Source organism: Bubalus kerabau, chromosome 8, assembly GCF_029407905.1.
Source record: "Bubalus kerabau isolate K-KA32 ecotype Philippines breed swamp buffalo chromosome 8, PCC_UOA_SB_1v2, whole genome shotgun sequence".
NCBI lineage: Eukaryota > Metazoa > Chordata > Mammalia > Artiodactyla > Bovidae > Bubalus > Bubalus kerabau.
In genome coordinates, this window is record NC_073631.1 from 112,840,397 (window position 1) to 112,855,637 (window position 15,241).

General features: G+C 38.4%; 2 long non-coding RNA genes across 2 annotated transcripts in view; both read right to left on the reverse strand.

Annotated features, from left to right (window-relative positions):
- Nucleotides 1–10,986, reverse strand: part of LOC129659630 (uncharacterized) — an 87,646-nt gene extending 76,660 nt beyond the window's left edge. The window contains exon 1 of the long non-coding RNA XR_008718158.1: nucleotides 10,222–10,986. This is a non-coding gene — a long non-coding RNA (uncharacterized LOC129659630). The remainder of the gene's footprint in view (nucleotides 1–10,221) is intronic.
- LOC129659631 (uncharacterized) lies at nucleotides 8,295–10,212 on the reverse strand. Its single transcript, XR_008718159.1, has 2 exons — nucleotides 10,053–10,212; nucleotides 8,295–8,629 (listed from the first exon to the last, which is right to left on the reverse strand). It is a non-coding gene; the product is annotated as an uncharacterized LOC129659631 (long non-coding RNA).
- Nucleotides 10,987–15,241: the final 4,255 nt, after the last annotated feature.

A 15,241-nucleotide genomic window follows, 5' to 3' on the forward strand; every position in this document is an offset into this window, starting at 1 on the left:
AGATTCTGTTTCCCATTTTAAGTTGAATTTGTCAGGGGTAAAAATCACTAGTGAAATTTTGTAGTGGGCCTGTGTGCTGCTTTTGAGCTTAACTCCTCCAGGAGTTACCCCAGAGTCATTTCACCCCATCTTACATGTCGCAGGTTCTGCCTATGACAATCTAAGGCCACCATGGCTACTCAGATCACTGAATGGCCAGTTCTTCTGTGTGACTCCCCCGGACAAGCAAGTATTCTAATTAATGAGTGGGTTTCCCCATGGGACCACTGCACAGTATGAGGGTTAGGCCTCCACCACTCCTATAAATTTCTCAGTCATCTCAGAAAAACCAAAACCAGCAGGGTGGATTCTTGTCCCTTTTTTTCAGAGCAAAGATCCAATATATTCTCCTTTTATCCCGACAAATTCTATAAAGGCAGTGGAATTGAGGAAGTATCAGACTGACCTCTAACTTAACCACTCAGCCAAGACCATATAATCACCTACAATGGAGCGACCTTGGCATCTTTCAGCCAAGCCCCAGGTATTCCTTGATTTTTTTTTTAATCGAGCCCCCCCCCGACCCCAGTATATTTCCACTAGATGGGTATTCCCTGGCATCTTTCAGCCAGCCCTTCAACCCAGTACCTTTTGACTGGGTGGGAATATCTTAGTATCTTTCAACTGAGCCCCAATCAGGGTCTAGACCATGAGTGAGGATGCCCTGGATGTTTCGCCCATCCCCCACCCCCACCAGCAGCTTTCCAACTGGAAGGAGGCAGGTAACCTGCTCCCCTGCCAAATAAAACTCAGAATCTCAACCAATATGGGAGATTTGAGAACCAGGAGAGACTTAGCCAAATTCGTCTGCATTCCCTAAGGAGGTGGATGGACGAAAGGGGCTGCTGCTGGTACCAAAGCTCCAGTTCCTTGAAGGAAGTTAATCCACTCTGGATCGCTTCATCAGTCACCATAACTGTCAACTAAAAACGATGCCCAACTTGAGAGTTGCAAGTTGGGAGGCAGCACCTCAGATAGCTCTGAGAGACTGCTCCACACTATGATCATAGGGAAGACAAATTCTTCTGCAGTATCCTCACATTGATTTCCTGACCTGCAGAGTAAGATACATGGTGGTAATGCAGGCCAAGTGGAAGACCCTGATATTGTAGTCTTCCTCAGCCAAAACACTAAACCAGAAACAAAACTGTATCTTGGGTGGAACAGCAGATATTAGTGTCTCCTTCAAAGTCAAAAAAGATGCAGGAGTTGTGGTCCCCATCATGTCTGCACTGGTTTCGCCAGTCTGGCCATTGAAAAACTCAGACAGAATGTGTTAGATTATGGTGAACGACCATGAAACCAGCCAAGCAGTGCCCCAGCCATAGGCTCTTGTGCTGCATGTGGGTCCTTCATCGTGCATATTGGATAACTGATGTTTAGCTATTGAGTTATTTTCAATACCTATCAGACAAGTAGGATCGGTTTACATTCACTTTGAATTGACAGAAGCATACATTCATTTTGTTTCTCAGTGTCATAGATATTTCCCTGATCTCAGTCATAATGTAGGTAAAAAGTTGGGAAAGATACTTGGTGATATTTTTTAGCCTTTACTTACAAATGTCAGATAGTACTATAAATATGATTGGTTTAAAATTAATCACTCCATGTAAATCAGGGGTAAGTATCAACAAGATTGCTAAAAAAATTAAATTGTGATGCTATGCAAATCATTGCCTGCTGTTTAGGCAATTGGGATAAATTTTCCAGAAACAGTACCACATACAGATTGAAAGAGTGCAGTACTTAAAACAACTTGGATGGGAATTGAGGATAATGCGCTATTGAAAGCTGTGATAGATGACAAAAATTGGCTGTAATGATGACAGAAATACTGATGTCAAAATTTAAAGAGTTTGAATAAAATTAACTTATAAATTGTGACAGCAGAAAACCATCTTTTTATAGGAATATATTACTTAATATAATATTTTAAAATATGTATGCAACTCAATTTAAATTAAACATAACAGGTAGACATGTGACTAATCAGGCTTTTAAAAAATGTATATATTCAAATCAGCTATGGGGAGCTGTTTTCATTCATCTAGCTGAATCAGAAAAGATACAGTATCATTTCCCCAAGAGAGCTTCTTACAGCAGGATGTCTGTATCAGAAAGGTTCAAATCTGTACTATATTTGGAAGCACTCCCCCCATTTGACTCAGGAGCCTTGTACTGTTTCATTTGGAATTGCAAAATTCTTCCCTTATGATGATTTCTATACTTGCTTTTTAGCAAATCATTGTCACTGGGGGCTTCTTTTGACCAATTTTTCCTCTGCCCAGTCTGCTAGGCGCTTCTCTACATATCTCAAAGCTAATTAGAAGTATGATTCAATTTTTTACCCCAAGAACTCCATCAGATTAATATGAATTTGAGCTCTAACCAACAGTAGATGTCTGTTATTACTCTATAGTATACTACAATTTATTTAATAGTTTTTCTGGTTTTGGCATGTCTGTATACTATTGTAAATTATAAGAAATAATCCTGTTGATAAACTACCATCTTCACTCTTAACTTTTTCTTTTTTAATAGCTACCCGGAAGCATGATTCTTGAACTTAAAAATATGATCAATTTAAGCCCTTGATACTTATAAACATATCTATATATATTTTAGCTACACATCAATATGCTTTTGGAATTTTGTCACTATAGGTATTTTATTTTTCAATTAATAATTGATCATTTTAGATAAAAATATCAATAGACTGAACAAACCATTTCTTATCAATTACTGGAAATTATTGTGAAACCAATGTTCATTCTTGTGTTATTTAAAGTACAAGCAATTCTCCCAAAACAAGGGGATTACCAATAATAATCAAAGAATATTTCTTTATCCATTCATCCACTGATGAGCACTTAGATTGTTTCTATATCTTGGGTATTGTAAATAAAAAAAATGATAGTTATGTGATGATATAGAAGTCCTAGCTAATGCTACAATGAAAATCATTGCAATATATAAATAGATCAAACCAACATGCTACATACTTTAAACTTACATAATGTTATATGTCAAATATATTTCAATAAAAAACCAATAAAGAGCAGGTTTCTGGTCAGGGCAAGACCATAAGGTCAGCAAAGCTTTTGAACTTCTACAGATATCCTTATTAAAAAAAAAAAAAAGCTAAGCAACTTGAAAAAATACAAAGCATACTCACAAGCATCTTCACCAAAGCTAGTTGCAAAGTTGCCCCCACAATGCAGAGTAAGAGTGGATGTGGTCAATCACCAATGACAGGACCCTAGTGGCCCCATGCATCCTTAGGAGGTGTACAAAGACAATAGAGAGAAATAAAATACTTCAGTACAAACATAGCAAGAAATAGTTCAAACATATGTGAACACATGAGGAAAATAAAGAAAAAAAAAGATACATGAGGGAATTGAACAAATGGGAAATAATGGCATCCTGTTTCCCCCACAGCTCAACTGGTGGCAAATGCTCTTGTTGAGGCATGTACTTAAACTTGGATTTCTTTTGAGGATGATCTAGCTCAAGACCTATTTCCTTACTAGTCCTAAAATATGTCAGAATTAATATGTAATAGTAAAATATATACCATATATATGTAAGGATGTATATATATATATGAGATGTGTATATAAGTATGTGATATGTATATATGTATGAGTTATGTATGTGTATGTGTGTATATATATATGTATGTAAGTGTGTGTGTATTCTATGCCTTTAAATTCTAAAACATTTGGTGGTATCATGAATATTGTAGTCTGGCTTCCATTTATGACTGGTTATACTGTCTTTTCTCCTAAACCAGAGGATAAGGGGCTCAAGGGCAAAGGAAGTGTTTGGTTTTACCACTTCCCACACCCCTCTCCATATTTCACTGCTCCAGACTTACCATTGTACACATATAATTTGTACAAAGTTTCCAAAAGAGTCTTAACAGTGCTGAGAGTCACAGACCAGGAATATGTGTTTTCTTTGACTGTGTCATTTATGTACAATAGGCAAGAGTTATGTTCTGAATGGGAAAACAGAAAAGTTTTATAAGAAAAAATAGGGAAATGGAAGAGTTTACCTCCGGGAACTTATTTCTCTTGTAAAAATGTGCCCTCATCAGAGGTGAACAAGTAATCCTTACCAACCTATGGAGGAAGTGGTCATTTTGCATTTTAGGGAGAATCATCTTTTTCCACCTCATTGTTAAAGTTGTCAAAGCTCTTATGGTTTGCTGATATAGAATAAATGAAACACAAAATTAAACAAAATAGTGGAACAATTACTACAATAGCCAGGCATTCAATAGGCAGAATGAAGCCTCCTTATGCCTTATAATACAGAGGAAGGTTATATGCCCTTGAAACTATCATGCTGTCGCAAATGAGATGAATGTGGAAAAAAATGTGACCCAGGAAGATGACAAAAGATTAAGGGCATGAACATCATTAGGAGGATAGAAATAGTCAGTGAATGAAGGGGCAGAGGACACTGCAGCAAGAGAGAAAACTGTGAATTATAAACTGTGATTGAAACATATTTGTGGTGAAATTTTAAAACCATGCTCAGAGAAACACCTTAGGGGACTTTGTGGCATAGGAAGAAAAGGACAGGTCCCAAAGCAACTACTAGTTGATTGCAAATTTGGTTTCTGACTTTTTCTAGGTGTCTACAATTTGGCAAGTTAATCTTTCCTCTTTGCATCTGTAAAATGGGGCTTATAATACCTGTCCAGAATTAAAAGATTAACTGAGCTATTAACTAAACTAATTTATATAAAGTATATCACAGTGGCTGGCATATAATTATTTTATTATACTTAAGAGAGCTGTCATTATTCAAAGTCCTTACTTTGAGGAAAGATGACATAACATGCATATAATAAGTTATAGCTATTATTATCATAAAACACTTATTTTATCATTAGAGTTCTAATTTTAAACAACTTTAAATTTCAGGAATTCAAGAACCAGGTACATTTGTTCTTGCTATCAGGAGACATAAATAGTAATAACTGATATTATTAAATACATAAAAATAAACAGATTTTTGAAAAACTGACATTCTAAAAACAGCAACATACACATGGAGAATTATATACATGTGTTAAGATTTACTGAGTCCACTAGAGTTACCATAAATAAATTTACATAAATTCTGAGTTTCTCTCATATCCTTTTGTGTGCATTTAAAAAAAATTTAGATTTAAAATTCCTAAAATTACTTTCATTTGGCTAAATTTTTAATATAATGTTTTAAGTAAATTTAGTAATCCCTCCTATCCCAACTCTTTACAAACTTTAAAATACACTTTTTACAAGGATACATTTATGAATAGGTTGTGGTTTTTTGCAAAAAGAAAAGAGAAATCTAATCTTAATAGGCTTGAATGCAATTGGAACCCTGAACCAATAACAGATGAATGACTTTTAAATGTTGCTTCCCCCCCCCCTCTAATCTTGTGTGATGTGTCATTCATCAAACTAGCTCATAACATGAGGTAATGAAATGGAGCAGGACCCTATGTTCTTACCCCTCCTGTCCTCTGCCTGAAGTTTGTCTGTAAAAAACTTTAGACAAAGGATAAGTTTAATCAGGGAAGTGAGAAAATGCAAGATAAAGGAAAACAGTCAAGCAAGAACAAATAATAAAAGTGTTTAGTCATTAAACAAAGTCAAGGATTTTTTGTTCCTCCTCAAGGACTATCGGTAATGTTTTTCACCATATCTGGTGAGCTGCCTTGTAGATACTGAAATCCACACCAGGTGGAAGAAGTTAACTGCATGATAACCAGACTGTAGACATGACATAAGGTGCTGCTATTCTGAGAACAGACCTCAAGGAAACGGGAACAAAGCTACTCTGGACTAAAGACGAATTGTACTTAAAATAATCAAGATAGCACTAATCAGACCACCAATGACCAGTTTCAAGATAAATGTGCAGTTTATGCAAGTAGCCCCTTCCCTCCACCTATATATCCTTGAATGCATACATAAGTTGCTTTAGTCATTTCCAACAATTTGCGACCCTATGGACCATAAGCCCACCAGGGTCCTCTCTCCATGGGATTCTCTAGGCAAGAATACTGGAGGCTTCTCAGGTGGCTCTAGGGGTAAAGATCTAAATACACCCACACATGTGTACTCAGTCATGTCTGACTCTTTGTGACCCCAAGGACTGTAGGCCACCATGCTCCTCCGTCCGTGGGATTTTCCAGGTATAAGCACTGAAGTGGGTTGCCATTTCCTTCTCCAGGGGATCTTCCCAATCCAGGGACTGAATCAGCATTTCTTGAGTCTCCTGCATTGGCAGACAGATTCTTTACCACTGTGCCCACCTGGGAAGACCTAGTGGTAAAGAACCCACCTGCTAACACAGGAGACATGTATCCTTGAAACTTTCCTTTAAAAACTCTTGCCCATTGATTGTCAGGGGTTGGGGGAAGTTGGCCTTTGGGCAAGAGTCCACCCATCCCCTACACACCTCCCCTATTGCCAGCATTCAAAATAAATCAAACTTTCCTTTCCACCAAGCTTGCCTCTTTGTTGGCTTTGGAATAGCAAGCAACCAGACCCCACTTTCATGAACAGTAACATGGCATGTTATGAAGTATTACAATGAGAAACACATTATACGGAGTTTAAGTTAATTGGTAGCATTGGAGCTTGTATATACATATGGGATGAGAAAAAGGGTTTTAGATCTTTAAAGTCTCTCATTTCCTTGGTATGTCATTTACTAATACAAAATAAAAATCAAGCAATATGCAGAGACAAAAAAACAGAGATGACCCCTGATTTTCTATAAATGTATTACCTATGCATTGAATTACATATGATTGGATAGTTCCCTTTGAAACTCTTAAAAAGTCATATGTTACCTCTAATGTGCTTCTAAGAATGTGAAATTTCTGATCAGTAATCAGACCACAGCAGGAGACAAAAAATTCCTTTGGCAAATACAGCAGAACAAATTCTTTAGCTCACATTTTAATGTCTAAATAATCTCTTTACCCTTAGTGTTCCCATATAGCTCTTCAAAATGCTCTCATCATGTTCCATGAATACATCTTTGCTGTATTATTATTGACTTGCATTTTTCTCTTCTCTGCTCTTAGAACCCCTTCTCTTTTCTGATGTGCCATTTTAGAATTTCCTTTTCCTTGAAACTTTCCAGATAATTGCAAATCAACACAATTCCACCTTTTAAATATTTAGCATTTGTCAGTTTTATTAGTTTGTACTAGCATAAAATGGCCAATTTTTCAGTTTTTAATATTTATTTCCAAAATATATAAATATAAAATATTTATATTTTATATTAAATATAATTGTATTATATACATTATTATGTATATAATTATATAAAATATGAATGGAAAATATTTTCTAAAATTATATAGAATATAAATATAACTAACTGTGTAAGTTCCAATCAATGATAAAGTGGCCAGGAAAAGCATGACCTGAGGAGGTTGATTTTTTTACACAGGACAATATTGCTTCACGAAGTACATTTAAAGATGACAAAATATATCATATTTCAGAAACAACAAAAACATGGAGCCCACAAAATATTCCTTCTCACTTTTGTATACAAAGGGATTTATAGCTTTCATTCCTTAAAATATCATTTGCTTATTTCTACCCCAGCTTTTTCTGAAATACTCTTATAATTGTAAGCATGAATGATTAAGGGAGAGAAAATGTCAGCATTTCTTACACTCCAAGGGTAAGGAGAAAGTGAATCTAAAGCAATGATGAGCTTAAAAATCTTAATTTTCTGTGTGAAGATTAGAAGAAATGGACTCTGATTTGAAGGAAAACAGGGACAACACAAACCAGATGAGGCCAAATGAAAAAAATAAATGGTATAGAAAGGAAGATTTATTGGAATTTAAAGGGGAGAACGAGGCCCCCACATGTTCTGTGACTTACGCTGAACCTTAATGAAAGGGTAACTTGGTTCAGTGGTTATCAAGCTGTGAGACAACCCTTACAGGCTTCCTTGCCCTGTTTTGGTCAATATGTAAACTTGTCTTGCAATAATTAAAGAGATCTATGAGTTTAATCATCTAACTTCCCTGGTGGCTCAGATGGTAAAGCGTCTGCCTACAATGTGGGAGGCCTGGTTTCCATCCCTGGGTTGGGAAGATCCCCTGGAGAAGGAAATGGCAACCCACTCCAGTATTCTTGCCTGGAAAATCTCATGGACAGAGGAGCCTGGTAGGCTACAGTTCATGGGTTCACAGAGAGTCAGACACGACTGAGTGACTTCACATGAGTTTAATCATATCTGGAGGGCAAAAGTTAAGAACTGAACAGATTGAAGCAAATTGTATAACAAAGGAGTGAGAAAAATACACATCACCCACTTCCTGTGGAGGGAGAAGACCCAGCATACACATGTTAAGAGAAGGTTACAAATATTTGTCTTCACAAGAAAATTCCAGTTGATTCCCAGGATTCCTCCAACAAAGGATATTCTGGTGAGGCCATTTGGAATATATGGGGCTTTTTCTCAGGACTGAGTAAGCACTGAAAGCAGTGAATTTTCCTTCTCCTACCATATCACCAGGCACCCAAGCAAGGGCAGATTCAAAAATCTGTGGACAAATTTACAAACTTAGAGGCACTGTGCATGCATTCTCAGTTGTGTTTGACTCTTTTGACCCTTTGGACTGTTGCCCTCCAGGCTCCTCTGTCCATGGGATTTTCCAGGCAAAAATATTGGAGTGGGATGCCATTTCCTCCTCCAGAGGATCTTCCCGACCCAAGGATTGAACCCACATCTCCTGCATCTCCTGAACTGCAGTAAGAATTTTTCTACAGCTGAGCCACTTGGGAAACCCAAAGGCATTACTGTCCTATAAAAGTGACAAATATTCTAGCTGACTTGCTAATAACTTTAATCTCTTTAAAATCATTTAAAGTGTGTCACACAATCATTATTTGAAAGCATGTTATTCATAGAATTAAGTAGTTGTTGTTCAGTCACTAAGTCCTGTCTGACTGTTTGTGACCCCATGAACTGCAACATGCCAGGCTTCCCTGTCCATCATCATCTCCCGGAGCTTGCTCAAACTCATGTCCATCGAGTCAGTGATGCCATCCAACCATCTCATCCTGTTGTCCCCTTCTCCTGCCCTCAATCTTTCCCAGCATCAGGGTCTTTTCCGATGAGTCAGCTTGGTGCCAAAGTATTTAGTTGACTAGAAATAAGGATGAAGGCAGTTCCAGGCAGAGGCAACGCCATGATTAAAGGCACAAAATTTTGTCAAAACTGTCGGACATGTAGACAGCAGACTCTGAGAGTTGAATTTTCACATTACCAGTAAGATCAAGGAGTTAGGAGATAAAAGAAAGATCTGAATTGATTATAAATACCCTATGTGTTAGTTAAGAGAATCTACTCAGCCAAAGATGATGGATGAGACCCCTATTTTACAAGAAGATTTTAACAAATGATAAAAAGCAAAAGATTATGAAAGTTTATTAAGTTGTGCACTTAATAAACTTATAAATATATATACAAGGAATATAATAGAACTTTTTCATCACAAAGAGTAATCATGAAGATCTTAGACTTCTAGTCCCAAGAGGTATTTGTAGCAAGAGCAAGGGCTTCCTTGGTGGCAATACGGAAGGACTCTGCATGTCAGTGCAAGAGATGCAGGTTCGATCCCTGAGTCAGGAAGATCCCCTGGTGAAAGAAATGGCAACCCACTCTAGTATTCTTGCCTGGGAAATTCCATGGACAGAGGAGCCTGGAAGGCTACAGTCCATGGGGTTGCAAAGAGTTGCACATGACTTAGTGATTAGACAACAAACACAATCAAGAGCAAAGTGATGTCAAATAGGAACAGTTGATATCAATGGATTTTTAACTCATCCTAAGAAAACAGTGGGGAAGTTGAAGGGAACAGGGAAAAATTTGGAAGTAAGCTGAAGATGGTAGGTATACAATTCCAAAATCAAATAGAACACAGCATTGATGTTCTGATTATAATGGCTATATATGTATATTACCTGGGTAATAAGGAGTGTTACTGATAAACCATCTATTCAACTGGGTTTCTTGTAAGGCATTGAGTCTTTTCATCTGTCTTCTCTGACCAGCTGATTCTCATATTCCATTAAGAGACGATGAAGCCTTGCCTGACAGTGTTCATGGTGGATAGTAAAATAAAAACTTTACCTGGTTGGTAATCCGTGATGATCTAGAGGGGTGGTGCCTTGCTGATCCTGTTTGCAGTGCCAGTTGTCTCACTATGTCTCACTGTGCACTCGCTTCCCTGAACCCATGGTAGGCAAGGCGCGAGCTAAGAGGCTGGAAGAAAATTCGAGGAGCCGTAGGAACTGCAGACGCGTTTGTTCTTTTCCAGCTGGTGCAGCAGCTGTATCAGCAGACACACTGGATTCTCTCCTCTCGTGGTTGACCCAATGGACACAGCCATGATGCAGCCACACGCGGCTATAAGGCTTTACAGGTGGAGCTCATATAGGCGTACCCTACAAAGTAACCCGTGGCCAAGCAAGTACCTCGTGACATGCATGCAGAGTGCTATAAATGATCTCAGCTGTTAACATAACCGTGCAAAGTCATTGTTTACAGAACATGGGGCTAGAGGGCGTGAGAACGTGGGGCAAGAGAGCCTGACTGAGGCCACGGTGTTAATTTCTCCACAGGTGGGATGGGGAGGGAGGCTTGTGAGAGATTCAACAGGGAGGGGACATACGTATACCTGTGGCTGATTCCTGTTGATGTATGGCAAACCCATCACAATATTGTAATTATCCTTAAGTTAAAATTAAAATAAATTAAAAAAAAAGCTTTACCTAGGAATCTGGGAGTATTTGCCTAGTCCCCCTCCTCTCACTAACCCACCATATCCTAATTAATTTGTTCTCATTTTTTCATCTCAACTTGAAGTTCATGTCCTCAAAGTGACAAATGACGTCTTCCCTTGCTGTATGAACTCTAACATTTCATTCTTACCTTTGTATTAGATATTACAATTGCATTTACATTTGGGGTAACTATTTAACCAATGTCTTTTTATCACTTTAATCTATGTGATCCTTGAGTGTAGGAAAATGGTGGTTTTGTTTACCACCACACAGAAAATCTAACATGGTACTAGACATAGAGTAATAGTGATAATTGCTCAGTCCTGTCCAACTCTTTGCAACCTACGGACTGTAGCCGGCCAGGTTCAGATGGTGAAGAATCTGTCTGCAGTGCAGGAGACCCAGGTTTAACCCCTGGGTCCAGAAAATTACCCGGAGAAGGGAATGGCTACCCACTCCAGTCTTCTTGCCTGGAGATTTCCATGGATAGAGGAGCCTGGTGGGCTACAGTCCATGGGTCGCAAAGTGTTGGACATGACTGAATGACTGGCACTATTCCTATAGTGTATACTCAATAAATATTTTTGAACAAAAAAAAGAGTGAGGAACTGAAATTCCATGAGAAGTGTCTGAATTGGTCTTTGAAAACTGTATAAATTTGTCAAATGATAAAGTCATTAACATTAGCAATGTAAATCTCTCACCATCAGGTAGGAAGTTGAGAGTATCGTCAGAGATGTCTGATATGGAGATTATTATCATGATTATATTATTATGACTATGATTATTATATATAAACTGTTTTTTAACTAGATGTGATTTTAGCCTTAGAAATAAAAGTGATACTTCAAATTATGTATGTGGTTTCAAAATAAAACATTTATCATATATTCAGGAGTCTAAAACTAGGAATGTAGAATGAGAAAAGTGTTAAGAGTGAAATTTGAAAAGTGAATGTCCAGGCTTATGGTAATGGAAGAGGAAAAGAACGTTAGCAAAGGAAATGGACAAGAAGTAGTCATAAAGCTAAGAATGAGGGAAATGAACATTATTGATAAGAGAGGAAAAATTCAAGAACAGATTGATTTCACAAAAAGGCAAAGAAAATAAGTGGGGTTTTTTTGAGCCCCTGCTACATGCTGAGCACTTTCTTAGCACTTTCTGTATACCTATATTTCATAACTCATACAAGAACACTAAATTCCATCACCATTTTGATTTTTCACCACATAAGGAAACCACTTCCCAGAAAATCTCAATAATGTGCCTGCTGCTGTAAAGCAAGTAGACTGTGAAATTTAAAATCAAATTCAGGTTCAGCTGGGAGTTAATGTCATGTCCATTCCACTATATTTTTTAAAAGATTTTTACAGTTTGATAAGTTTTCAAGAATTTTGATAAAATTCATATCAACTCTTGTGTGTGTGTGTCCAAATCTTTGCAACCCCATGGACTGTACTCGCCAAGCTCTCTGTCTATGAGATTTTCCAGGCAAGAATACTGGAGTGGGTTGCCATTTCCTATCAGAGGATCTTCCCAACCCAGGGATTGAACCCAAGTCTCCTGTGTTTCCTGCATTGGCAGGCTGATTCTTTACCACTATGCCACCTTGGAAGCCCAATTCATTCCTCCTGCTGCTGCTGCTAAGTCACGTCAGTCGTGTCCGACTCTGTGCAACCCCATACCCCATAGACGGCAGCCCACCAGGCTCCCCTGTCCCTGGGATTCTCCCGGCAAGAACACTGGAGTGGATTGCCATTTCCTTCTCAATTCATTCTTAGGAGAACAATATTTCCAAAAAAATGGTACAATGCTGCTATCCTTATGGGAATTCACAGGAAAACCGATACATCAACAGAAGAAAAATAACTGTGCCGAAACCTAAAAAGGGAAGGGCCTGGGACTAGTTACTTTCATATTGAGAGAATTCAGGCCTCACTGAACTCTCACTCTCAAATGAACAGCTTCACTCAGATCTCCTTGTAAATATACTATTGACCTTGACTCAGTCTCCCTCATGAACATGATATGGTATTTACACAGAAAAAGGAAGTCCCATCTGTTAAACAGCAATATCAGGATATAATTAAACCATATAAATTGCAATATTGTGAATTAACCTGGCATTGTTGATTTGTGCTGCAGTGCTACCTGGAGAATTTGGGCTAATAAGTAATGTAATTAATTAACAATGTATACAAAAGAAATTTCCCCCCAAATTGAAGTGGGTTTCTTTGTGAATAAAGATGTCCTAAGGGGCTTCCCTAAGGCTTGCATGTGGCTCAGATGGTAAAGAATCCTCCTGCAATGCTAGAGACCTGGGCTCAATCCCCAGGTCAGGAAGATCCCCTGGAGGAGGGCATGGTGACCCACTCCAGTATTCTTGTTTGGAGAATCCCCAGAGACAGAGGAGCTTGGTGGGCTACAGTCCGTGGGGTCTCAAAGAGTCTGACACGGCTGAGCAACTAAGCACAGCACAAGGGGCTTCCCTAGTAGCCCAGTGGTATAGAACCTGCCTGCCAATGCAGGGGACAGGGGTTTGATCCCTAATCAGGAAGGAACCCACCTGCTACAGAGTAACTAAATCTGCAGGGACCAAAACTATTGCGCCTGTGCTCTAGAGCCCAGGAGCTGGAAATACTGAGCCCACGTGCCACACTGCTGAAGCCTAGGCACCCTAGAGCTTCTGCTCTGCAGCAAGAGAAGCCACCACAGTGAGAGGCCTGCGTACCGCAACTAACAAGTAGCCCCCACTTGTGGCAACTAGAGAAAAGCCCGTGTGGCAAAGAAGACGCAGCACGGTTCAGTTCAGTTCAGTCGCTCAGTCGTGTCCGACTCTTTGCAACTCCATGGACTACAGCACACCAGGCCTCCCTGTCCATCACCAACTCTCGGAGTTTACTCAAACTCATGTCCATTGAGACGGTGATGCCATCCAACCATCTCTTCCTCCGTCATCCCCTTCTCCTCCCGCCTTCAATCTTTCCCAGCATCAGGGTCTTTTCAAATGAGTCATCTTGTTGCATCAGGTGGCCAAAGTATTAGAGTTTCAGCTTCATCATCAGTCCTTCCAATGAATATTCAGGACTGATTTCCTTTAGGATTGACTGGTTGGATCTCCTTGCAGTCCAGAAATAAATAAATAAAATTATTTTTCTAAAAAAGATGTCCTAAGAAGATAGAGGACATTTTTGATGTTGTCTGACAGTTTCAGTCTTTTTTCTGGAAAAGGTTGTTTTATCTGTACCTTCTGTTTGCCGGAATCTGAATCATTAGTGAAGATTGGTACCAGGTAATAGCTTGATTCCTCTGAATCTTCTCTGGCGATTTAACCCGTTTAATCATTTCAATGATTTAGGCATAGAAATTAGGAGGGACTTGGATAGAGAGAGAATGTTGGTGAGAGGGAAAGTGCAGGAGAGATGTCCTAACAGTCCTGCTTTCCCATCATCACCTAGGTATACGCAAGTGAAGAGTTCATGAAACAGTCCATCTTCTCCAAGGAAATTCATTTGGCTGACATTTCCTCTGTGTACGTTTATCAAGCATGTACCATTTAATACTTGGCAGTACTAAAACCTATTATATGTGATATAAGCCTCTTAAATTGGACTAACTCACTTGATGAGCAACCAAGTTTTTACCTTAAAATTGTCAAAACCTGTATCTACAAAGCCTTTTGATGACTTCCAGAAATAACTTGTTATCAATCTGTAATGCTGACACCAAAAGATTGTTATAGATAATAACTTCATATATGTTAGATTGTCCTAATACAAGTAGTTCTTGAAGGTACAACTTTTAAAAGCTTCACGATCAATTCTGAGTTTATATCTTAAGGAAATAAAAACACTAATTCAAAATGATATATGTACCTCAACGTTCATAGCCACCTTTTCACACTAGCTGTATATGGAAGCAACCTAAATGTCCATCAGCAGATGAGTGGTTAAGGAAGATGTGGCAGATAGATAAACAGAAAGATGATGGAATATTAGTCATAAGAAGAGTGGAATTTTGTCATTTGCAACAATATGGATGCAAATGGAGAGTAACCTGCTTACTGAAAGAAGCAAGTCAGATGGAGAAATACAAACACTGTATGTTTTAACTTATATGTGGACTCTTAAAAAATAAAAGAATGAATATAAGAAAACAGAGACAGAATCATTCATAGATATAGAGAACAAACTAGGTTTCCATTGGGAAGAGGGTGGGGTGGGGCAAGATAGGGGAAGGAAACTGAGGTACAAACTCTCAGGTATAAAATAAACAAGATACAAGGATGTAATGCACAGCATGGGACATATAACCAATATTTCATAATAACTTTGAACGTGTTAGTTGCTCAGTCATGTCTGACTCTT